We start from the raw sequence: 11,597 nt of genomic DNA, 5'->3' as shown, positions 1-11,597 counted from the left end.
GTCCTGAGGCCACAGGTTCTCTCTGGCCCAGCTCTATGCAACACAACCTTGAATTGCGATTCAGAGGGTGGCACATGTGTGTGTGTCCATGGAAACTTTGGGCTTTTGTGTGTCTGGAATGCAACCTGTTGTACAAAGCTAAAAGTCACTTCCATTGCTCCTTTCAGCTTTTGTCTCTGATTCAGCACCCCATAAAGGCAAATGAGATGATGCCCTCAACCAGCTCCCACTTGCCTGCCTTCTAAATGGCAACCAGCCCAGTGGGTGCCCCCGGCTGTCAAATTCCTTCTCCTTAAACTCAGCTTTGCTCTTGTAGAACACAGCAGGGAGGAAGATGTGGGCAAAACTAGAATGAATGGCCTCCCCGTCATTGGCTCTGGCTCCACCAGCCATTGGACGTCCTGCTTTCTGCCCTTCCAGTCCCAATGTGCAGACGCCACCACAGCCCTGGTTCAACCTGTTACTGGCATGTGGCTCCTTGAAGGTTTCCCATGAGGGAATGTGGCCCTCAGGTGGGGGCGGGGAACTTCTCTACACTGTGTCTATGGTAGGGTTATATTTCTGATTGCCAGTAGACTAGTGGCTTTTATGAAATACTGAACTGCATTGGGATTCTTCTTCCCCTCTTACTCCTGCAGCTCTCTCAATTTGTTTCTGTCCTTTCTGTGCTGTGCAGTGGTACCTCGGGTTACATACGCTTCAGGTTACATACGCTTCAGGTTACAGACTCTGCTAATCCAGAAATATTACCTCAGGTTAAGAACTTTGCTTCAGGATGAGAACAGAAATCGTGCTTCGGCGGCGTAGCAGCAGCAGGAAGCCCCATTAGCTAAAGTGGTGCTTCAGGTTAAGAACAGTTTCAGGTTAAGAATGGACCTCCGGATCGAATTAAGTACTTAACCCAAGGTACCACTGTATTGTGAATTGCAGTCCTAGAAATGTGTTCTATCTCCTTTCCATTGTTTCTCCCTTTCCTCTGCTAAATTACCCATCAAAAAGAGCTTAATATCGCTTTTACAACTCATGTAACATACTTCACTGGGCTCATATGTCCTGTAACTGTTTTGCAGTCTTGGAAGCTTTCCAGGAAAATGGACGGAGGTTTGGAGGAGGTCAGGTCAACACAATTTTTCATTTTACTTTTGCTACACTGACTAGATTTGCTGTGCCCTTTACCTTCTCCTGCTCGGCCTGTCTGGACCTCAAGCTGTTGTAGAGAGCTGAACTTTTCCAGAAGGTGAAGACAAGAGCGATCTGATGCTGTTATCACATCAAGGCCCAGGTATGCGCTGTCTCTGGCCTTGCACAGCAGATGCTTGTGATGAGACTGCCAAAAGGATACAATAATACATATGTTGTGTGCATGTGCCACCGGGCATCAGAGAATGAAAGAAAACCAATAGGTTGTCCGCTTCCTCACTTAACAAAGTGACATACAGTGAAGTGAAATATGGGAATGCGCGTCCCAGACCCATACAGGGAACGCAGATATGAAAGTGTCCTCTGAGATATATCACTATGACAGACTTGGCTGAGACACATGTAAACGCCTCCGCAGCAAAAACGTTCTTAAGAAGCAATACCGTGCGCTTTATTCAAAACACAAGTAGCCAGTCTTCTTGTCATGTACCATTCAATAGTGAATGGTTGTGACATCCTGAGTCATTACATACCCTCCAACATTCCTCCAATGAAAATACGGATGCCCTATTTAATAATAATAATAGTAGTAGTAGTAATAATAATAATAATAATAATAATACAGTGGTACCTCGGGTTACATACGCTTCAGGTTACATACGCTTCGGGTTATAGACTCCGCTAACCCAGAAATATTGCTTCAGGTTAAGAACTTTGCTTCAGGATGAGAACAGAAATTGTGCTCCGGCGGCACGGCAGCAGCAGGAGGCCCCATTAGCTAAAGTGGTGCTTCAGGTTGAGAACAGTTTCAGGTTAAGTGCGGACCTCCGGAACGAATTAAGTACTTAACCTGAGGTACCACTGTATACTATTTATACCCTACCCATCTGAATGGGTTGCCCCAGTCACTCTGGGCGGCTTCCAACAGGCGGTATATAAAACATAAGAAAACACTAAACAAAAGCCTTCAGATGGTTTGGGGGTCCTTACCCTCCAGCAGTTCTCCAATGAAAATAGGGACATCCTGGTGGTTTCCAAAAGAGCTCAAGGCAGAGGGGCTGGTAAGTACAAGTTTTGCTACTTGGCTTTTCCAAAGGTGTCTCCAAGCAGCGGCTATCACTCCCGTTCTTGTTCCCCTCCAGTAGACTTACACCTGACACCTGGCAAAGCTATGCCCAGCTGAAACCAGAAATGACTGTGGAAACATACTTTTGGACGTAGAGCAAATGTCTCAGGAAAACAATGCCGCCACACACAAAGCCCCTCTCTAAATGGCTGCCGGTGGGTTGGAAGAAACACTCAGGCCAGATGCTATGCAGAGCAGCAAGGGACACCCTGCTATGAGTCTTGGCTGCCCTCACCAAAAGTTGATCTAAATTTAAAATGGCTGAAAATGGTTTAATCTTTGTGGGCTGCTGTAATGAGCAACCATTTCATTGGCAGAGACAACGGGGAGAGGAAAATGGCTTTAGTTCCCCCCCATTACGTTTTTAGTACTGCAAACACTTTGTGTTCACCTTTTGATGTTCAATGTAGCAAGAGGGATAGTTTCCTCCCCGTTATCCTACGCACTGAGGGCTGGCGGCAACACCTATGCAGCCCGTTGCAACTATCACTCGGATTGCTTCCTTGTGATCAAATTCAGGCATTAAAACCGCTTGCTTTGGAAGTGCCTGCTAGATAAATTCCTTCCACTGGGTTAGTTGGCAGTACTTAGGATTTATTTTCTCTCAGTCGTTATTGATTTCCTGCCAGTATAATCATGTTCATCTTCTAATGTGCTGGAAACAGGATCAGACCACAAAGCCTTTGTAGAAAAGAAGCACTGATTCTCATGACACACAGACGCCATCTTTTACTGGGTAGAGTGGGTCGGATTCTGGCAACTGATTTCCATAAGGCAAACTCACACCATCAACTTGATGTGAAACCTCAATGAGTTGCCATTTCCTAATGGGAACTCACATTGAGACTGTGGTTGATCATCAGGGCTCTGTGTATTGCAAGTGAAAAACTTCGATTCTGCACTGAATTATGCAAGATAATAAATTATGCAAATCAAACCTACTTTGCTTAAATTATTCTACTTCAGATGGGGGCAGGAGAAGGAACTAGGGCACAGAAATGACACCCCTTAAGTGCTAGAACCCAGGTGCCCCTTTGCCTTGTGGCATTGCATTCTGACTCTTGTATTTATCCTGGCAGCCTTAAGGACTAGAAACCTGCTGATTATATTCAAACAGAAGAAACTCTGCTGAGAACTTAGCTGCCTTTGGCTGTTTATTTTCATCACCTCTCACCTAGCAGCAGCTATTCCATCCAGGGCTGAACCTATAATTTGGCAGAGTGAGGTGAGTTCTCCATATTTCCACATCAGCTTGTATTTTATTTTCTTAAAAAAGTCCTCATGAAAATTCATCATAATTTTAGCATGAATTTCTCCTGATATACACATTTCTGTATGAAAATGTACCTATTATACACATTTTTGCAAAGCAATTTCACCCAGTAGAACACAATATATATGCGTATATTATGGATATATGCATTTTAATGCATGCTTTCCCCATGCATATGCATGTTTGCATATATCATTTGACTGACAAAATGAATTTCTAAATTTGGAGAGGTTGGAAATTTTGAAAAATGGCTGTGTTTTCACTTCGAAAAGTGCAAGTTGGGTAAGTCCGCCTTTAAACTGAATCAAATTTCTCCCTCACCCTTAGATTTACATACACATACATATGCCCCATTCTCCTCATTAGGAAGCTTTAAAAAAAATTTAATAAAAATCATTTAAAAAATAATAATCTCAATTTTCAGCAATTTTAAAGTCTACAAATTCAACAGCAACAAACAATAAATAAACATACATCACTTCATTCCAGAACTCAAAAGATGAAGTTCACTAACACAGGCAAAGATGAGAACCTTACCATTCTATTAATGAGATTCATTTAAACAGAGGATCCACTAAGGAAATGTAGCATGTGGGAGGGTTGTTGGGGTAGGTTTTTGGTTGTTATTTCTTTGGTTACCCAACTGATGTCTTGGCAGGGGTTTGTGGGTCAAAATAAGGCTGTATCAGAGACCTACCAATTATGCTCCTGACAATGTAGCCTAGTATCTTCACTAATCTATTCTCATATAGAAAGGATGTAATTATTTCAGGCAGCAAAGGATAAACAATATTTGGGGGCATGACACATATTGAGGCCAGTAGGGCACCTCGCACATTGTTTTCAGACCAGTAGGCAAGTCAAAACAGAGACATCATGTTAGCATGATCCCCCAAACCCACCCTGGGAAATTAAATAGGCATGAAGTAGTCAAGTACTATGCAACCTGCTTCCAATAATCATAAGGAAAGAAACAGAGGGAGGGTAGTAAACGGAGGCCAGTTTGATCTTCCTGTCTACCTCTTTGACAATACTCCATTAAGTTAATGCTGGGTGCATGCAAATAGATTCTATTTTTTGCTGTTTTTTATTTTGTGCATTCTGCATGTTCTGCTGCCATTTTAAAATTGTTATCCTTTTATTAGCATTTTATGGTCCATTAAAATTGGGTTTGCTGAAATACAGGATGTTGGGTGTCGCACAGAATTGTGCGCTGCAAATGTGTACCAAATTGCATCACAATATTTCCAAGAATTACAGCAATTATACAGCGTTATCAGGAAACTTGCAAACAGGATGTGAAAGCAAGGGTGTCCCTTTGCTCAGTCAATAAATATTAATAGATTTGGACCCAGTTTTCATGGACTCTGTGTGTGGCTTTTGTCCAGCCGTTCTCATGTGAATTCATGTGATCTCTTGCCACCCCCAAAAAAGTAACCTGTTACACTAGTGCTACATGTATGCAGCCTTATGCACAAGGAGATTGGTGTCTGAGAAAGACAATTCTAAGTTTTCATAAACCTGCCTTTTTCAGGTTAAGGGGACCTACAGAGAGTGCTGTGCTCATGCAGTCTCCAAATCAGCATTTCCAACCCCTTGTTGTGTGTTGTGATGCTAGTGTATAATCTCTTGGGGCTGGTTTCTGGGCTGCAGTGACCTGATGATGGCCTCACTTGCTAAATCTTTGGAGCTGAATATGTCAGCTGCCCGGCCTGGATATGCTTCCAGTCTATTTGATTGTACAGCAACTTACCTGGCAAACCGAAGACTGGAGTCTGAGTTTGACTGTCTTGAACCATTTTCATCTTTCCTCTCCTTTTGGCCTCTATGCATTTGGGCTACAAGTTAGCAGCAGAAAAGGATGGCCTTAATGGCTTGTGAGGTGGTAAATCCCGGAGTCCTCTACAATATTTCCAACGCATCAGCTCCTGCTGATCTAGAACTGGTCTCCTGATTCTGGAAGAAATGCAATGCAACTTAATTCAAGGGATGCTGAACTCATTGTGCTATAGAGATCCCGGTTTGCCACAAATAGATAATTGTAGTTTGCTTCCTTAGTAATTTGACTGCAACGCTGAAGAGTTGGTCTCAGCCTCAGACACCTGTTTGAGTCTATTAATCTTTTTGTCTCCTTAAATATCAATGCAGTATTGCTAGGGAAGAATGATTAACAGGCGGCAATGCATACCATCTTGTTCTTCTATGGCTCATATTTATCTGGTGATCTACATAAAGAGGTTGTTAGTGCTGCTCAAGTTATTAAATTTTCACAGAACAAAGCGTACGGCTCCTTTCACAGTTCTTGGCATTTCCCCTCGCTTAAAATATGTGAGATGCGTATGATTGATTTTCCCATTAGAACACATCACAGAACTCAAGCGCTGAAACAACTTCTCTGCACCATTTTACTAAAAAAAAGCAAAGCACGGTTTCTATGCAGATTATTTCTTTCTGCCCAGGAGAGGCATATTTTCTGTGCCTTTTGTTTATGCCGCTCTGATCCATGTTTTTCTGGATGTGTCATACGAGAACAGATGGTGGATTAAGGTCTGAGGTAGAGATAAAAAGGAAACACAGAGAATCATTAAAATCTGGAATCAGGGTGGTAGTGAGTCTTGGTGGCATCAAAGAAACAGACTTAAGCAGCCGGGGCTGCCCTACATCACAATGTGGATGTAGTGTTTTAGCAAGACACTGGATAAGGGCAGGGCCGGTTCTACTATGAGAGAGACTGAAGTAGCTGTTTCAGGTGGCAAGCATGGGGCACTGTTTAAAAAAACAAAAACAAATTGGCTGCTGTTTATTTATTTATTTTTATTGTAGGAGCAGGAGGTCTCATTCATCAGGATTTTAAAAAAATCATGCCAAAATTTTCGGGGGGGGGCTGAGGAGGGAGGAGCATACTGAACCAATCACCAACATCTCTTTATATAGCAAATAAAAGACAAAGTAATGTCCTACAACAAAATCCAGTTTTAGTAATGAAACTTCAATGATTTTGGAGTCAGAAGACCTGCAAGCAACCCAGGCCTCACAACACCCTGTACTAATTTGATGGATGAGGAAACAAGCTGCATAGGCAGCACTGCAGTTTTGTGACTTGCCAGTGTGCCACGGGACACCTCCTTGAGGAGGGAGAGCAACAAAGGAGGAACCTTCATTCAGTTGGATCTTCTACATGGAGTTGACTTCTAATATTGCAGTGGAAGGATGAGTATGGCAGAGCAAGAATTTGGAAAGAAAGGGAGGGAGGGAGGGAGGGAGGGGAGCCCACTGTAAGCAGCTCATGGCAACACTTTGCCTTCCCATCCTGCTCCTCCCAAGGTGACCCATTCAGGCTCTGATGTGGATTCCTGCAAGGGCTGACTTCCACATCTTGGCTCAGTCATTGCGCCTCTTGTGCCCTCTAATGGCTTAGACTGTCATCACAGCATGACGAAACACCAGTGCATATATTGTATAGCAAGAAATATGTCTTTTTAAAAACCAGGCTCCACCCACACCAGCCAGTATCTAAATCCCCTGAATGTGAGGCAGATGCATCTCTCAGGGTGAAGAGTTTGTAGCCTTCCACATGTTGCTGGAATTTAATTCCCATCAGTTCCAGTCAGAATGGCAAATGGTCAGGCATAGTGGAAGCTATAGTTTAGCAATAGCTGGAGAGCTGCAGTTTCCTCACTCCTCATCTATATGCATATGAATGATCTCTAAGGCACTATCATTTCACATGGGTAATGTTGTGAGGCTACTTTGGAACACCAGTGGACTGCTTGTCCTTTACCTGCCCACCCCAATAACCACCTATTATATAAATCTGCACAAGTATACCTTATCTCTAAGTCATTTATGGGATTAAAGATTCTACTGCATTTTCCTTAAGTTTAAGAAAAGGAAATGGCCAGTTTACTTATAAAACCTTCTTCATCCATCTATTGTGGATTAAATGAATGGACCTTGTTTTAAGAATGTCCCGTTTTCATCTCTGTATTGTTCGAAGGTATGCATTTTAATAAGAATCATATGAATATTTTAATCTAATAATATCCCTTGGGGGCAGGGACCTGTTCTTTTGTACTATATAAAGCACCGTAGCTATAGAGGGCAGCTGTTAATTAATATATTTTAACATGACTAAAGAAATAATTAGAAGCAGTGCAACCTCACTGAAATAAGTGCTTTTATGTGCATGATACCATTGTAGCAATTTGGAGAGGAGTAGCTGTGCAGAATATACAACAAAGAGTCTTGTGGCATTCATATTATTCTGTGAACTTTTTTTTTTTTAATGTCCTGGGGAATCATTGCATTATAATGCATATTTCTCATTTTGCAGTGTTACCAGGAGAAAGAGAAGAAGCAAAACTCACCCCTGTTTTGCCATGGACCCAAGCTCATGATGCTGACCTCTGGTAGACCTCTGATGCTGCGAACCTGGTAGGAAGATGCAGTGTAAACTTCCCACATCTTGAGTTTGTTTTGCATGCACCAACTCCTGCCCCTCACTCATCTCACTATAGGATGCAAAACTGTGCATCTTGGGCACTCCTAGCAAGCATAAAATAGATGGCACTTCACTGTCTCTGCTTTTTCTAGGAGCTTGTCACAAACAATCATTCAGCCCCAATAAGTTAAATATCCTTTTCCGTTATGTACAGAAGAGGCTTCTCGGCTTGAGCCCTTGAGGAGCACTGAAGTGTAATATGAAAACCATGTTTTTGATAGCCTTGTTTTGTGTTAGCATTTGGCATGGTGACTCCAAAGACAAGGCTTTGAAATGTAGATGTGATTTATGTAACTGTACCCAGGACAGTGCTGTGCTCTTTGCTCCAGGCTCTCTGCCACAAAAACATAAATGACTCCACTGTCCTATACTCTGGGCAAGAGTATGATCATCTGTAAATTTCTTGAAAATGATGGAATGAACAGCCAGCTCCAGTGCAGCTGCGGTTCTCTCACTACTGACTACTTGCCCCAAACTTGGATCTTGGCATCCAGGAATTGTCCTTTTATACCTGTGTCCCCCCCCCCCTTGACATCAACAGATTGGTGATTATGTGTTAGGGGCTGGTCTGGATCGGAAGATTGGGGAATGCAATCGCAGGAAGATCAGTTCCTAACAGAAGAGGAGGGGGAATATTCGCCCTCCCTGTTTCCAACGGTTCCAGAAGCAGGGTGACAGGCAGACATAGAAGCTGCACAGCTGAGGAGCTACCCAGCTCTAAGATAGTAGCTAAGCAACCAGAATGGAGGGAGCAGCTGGGCGATATATCAATCGAGAGCGGGACAGAACCCCCTCCCTCCCCCTGAACTCAGAGGTCCGAGTGCATCAGAAAATAATGCAGACGTAGGGGGGAAAGAACTTTCCATTCACGCGCTTCTTGCTGCAGAAGTGTGGTAGACTCAGAGTAGGCAACTGATATCCTTGCGGAATGTTGCCTGTTCGTGCTTGTAAGAGAATGCTGTAATAAAAGGACTGTAAATCTACCAAATGCTCATTAATTCTTATTGTTGAGCCACTGGAAGGGAGAGGGGAGCTCCTGTACTTGACAGCATGTGAGCAATAATATATAGCGCAAGATTTATATCCTATAAGAAATGCTGCACATGCATTATTATATTATATTATATTATATTATATTATATTATATTATATTATATTACAACAACCTGCAAAGTAGATCTGTATAATTATTCCCATATTGCAGGTGGAATAGGTAAAGGCTGAGGCTAAGAGAGAATGGCTTGCTTAAGGAAATTCATATGGCAGAAGCAAGACTGGATGGAACTGGGAATTGGGCCATCTAGAAAATATGAATGGCCCATAGCAGATACAGTGGTACCTCAGTTTACAAACTTAATCCATTCCGGAAGTCTGTTCTTAAACCAAAACAGTTCTTAAATAGAGGCACGCTTTCCCTAATGAGGCCTTGAGGCCTCCCACTGCCGGTGACCTTCCACTGTTCAGATTCCGTTCTTAGACCAAAGTAAAGTTCTCAAACCAAGACACTATTTCCGGTTTTGCAGAGTTTGTAAACCAAATCGTTCTTAAACCGGACTGTTCTTAAACCGAGGTACCACTGTAATAATATATGCTTTAAATACTCAGGTTCAAGTGCAAAGAACTCTAACAAATCATACATGATGGTGTGCTCTGCTGAAATTTTTACTTGCAGAAGGATTTTCATGCTCATTAGTTGTCTATCTCAAACCATGCCATAGTAGCAGTAGCAGCAACAAACAATGTAAAATTTAAAATCATAATTCGAGGGAGTATTTAACAGGTTCCTTAGCTGAATCCAAGAAATTAATAAAGGGAAACCAATGTTGTATAAAGGTCACAGAAGAAAAGATATAAGGACTTGCATAATGATACTATAAAATTTTATAAGGTACCAAATATTTGCATGACAATACTTGGATAGAAGACCATTTTGATTTCTACTGCATGACAATTTGGGACTTTGCTGCAAAGAGAACAATACTAATGAGGTTCCTGTGCAATTTGAAGATACTGAAGCGTTAAAAATGATTTAATAACAAATGGATCATGTGGGGCTACAGATCCTGTAATGTTGAAAAGTCTTGATCAAAAGCCCTGAATATTATGACAGGGCCCCCATTAGTGGGGGGGGGGAGGGAGGGAAGACTACATTTTTTTCTAGCAAAGGTGTGAACAAAACTTTGTCATCTGCTTGAGCTTTAAAGTCATAACAGTGCCAAATGCTCAGTAACTTAAATGTTTGTTCATGTATCATACAGGTGCATTTTGCTAGGGAACTGTGAGTGGCTGCTATTATGTTCCCCACTGAGTGGTTGGCTGTTATTTGGTTCCCTATTGAGTGTACAGCCATTGGCATAATCCACTGAGTGTATATCCACTGGCAAAGTTCTACATGGCTACTTTGCATGTTTTTGGGCCTGCCAGGTAGCAACCCAGATAATAAGCGTTTACCTTCGAATGCAACAATCATCAAGCAGGAGACGAAGTAATTACAGCGACTTCCATCTATTCCTCTTGCTGATGTAAGGGAAAACACTCATTCCTGATGGTGGCAAATGAAGGGTCTAGACAACAGGCCAGAAAGGGGTGGGTGGGGATTTGCCTCCCTGCTTAAGGTGCATTTTAAAAGTTCTCTTCATAAATCCGTATCATTGTGGAACCTCAGGGTGAAGGGTACATAATAAATTAAAACATTATCAGCATCATGAAATCATGGAAGGAGCAAAGTCACACCTAATTCACCTTTTTCATCATCCACATAAAAGCAGGCAATTGTGTGGAAGAAGTGTGCATGTACAGGTGGTGGCTCCCAGTGCACACCTTTCACCTTTCAAGGGGTACAAGTTTGGGAAGATGCACAGAGGTTAGGTGATGATGACAGAGCTGGCAGGGACAGCAATTTGGGGAAGTGAGAGGGGAAGTGGGCGTGATCATAGCTGTCAACCGTCCCTTATTTGGCGGGAAACTCCCTTATCCCAGCGCTGTGTCCCGCTGCTGTCCCTTATTGATGATGTCCCTTAAATTTCCTGGGTTTTAAAGGAAGCAGTTCCTCTCCCTCCCTCCCTGCCGGCCAGGGAGGAGGGAGGCTCCAACTGTGTTGCTTGGCTGCGTTGCTCACCCAGTAAGGAGTCTAAGAACGACTGGGGGGTGGAGCGTGCATGCCTTGTGCCTGGCCGCATTGCCTGGGGACTCAACTTTGCTCAGCGCTTCCCAGCGGAGAGGTGACGGTGGTTTTCCTTGCTGCATCCCCTTTGCTGGGTTGCTGCGCTGTGGGAACCACTGCTTGAGGCTTTGTTTGGTTGCTGGCTTGGCTTTCGGCCTTTGGCTCAGAGGGGCTCAGAAGTTGAACATACCTGTGCTCAGAATCAGATGGATACGTCATCGACGGCCCACTAACCCTTGCCGGGGAGAAGGTCTGTCTGGAGCGGGGGCACATGGTGGGGGAAAAGGAAAGGAGCTGGTTGAGTACAATGGCGGGCGGCGATCTCGTGGGAGGGGGGCTTTTGGATTTGTTTTGGAGGCTCCTTCGATTGACTGTTATGGGGGAAAGGAGTTGG

At 43.2% G+C, this 11,597-nt stretch overlaps 1 long non-coding RNA gene across 1 annotated transcript; it reads left to right on the top strand.

The window, feature by feature from the left end:
• The first annotated feature begins 1,192 nt into the window (after positions 1-1,192).
• On the top strand, positions 1,193-8,729 carry LOC307214496. Its single transcript, XR_013838158.1, has 3 exons — positions 1,193-1,282; positions 3,346-3,491; positions 7,873-8,729. It is a non-coding gene; the product is annotated as an uncharacterized lncRNA (long non-coding RNA).
• The last annotated feature ends 2,868 nt before the right edge of the window (positions 8,730-11,597 follow it).

Source organism: Podarcis cretensis (assembly GCF_951804945.1).
Source record: "Podarcis cretensis genome assembly, chromosome: 4".
Classification (NCBI taxonomy): Eukaryota; Metazoa; Chordata; class Lepidosauria; order Squamata; family Lacertidae; genus Podarcis; species Podarcis cretensis.
Note: the sequence above shows the minus strand (reverse complement) of the source record. Positions and strands in the feature narration are given on the sequence as shown.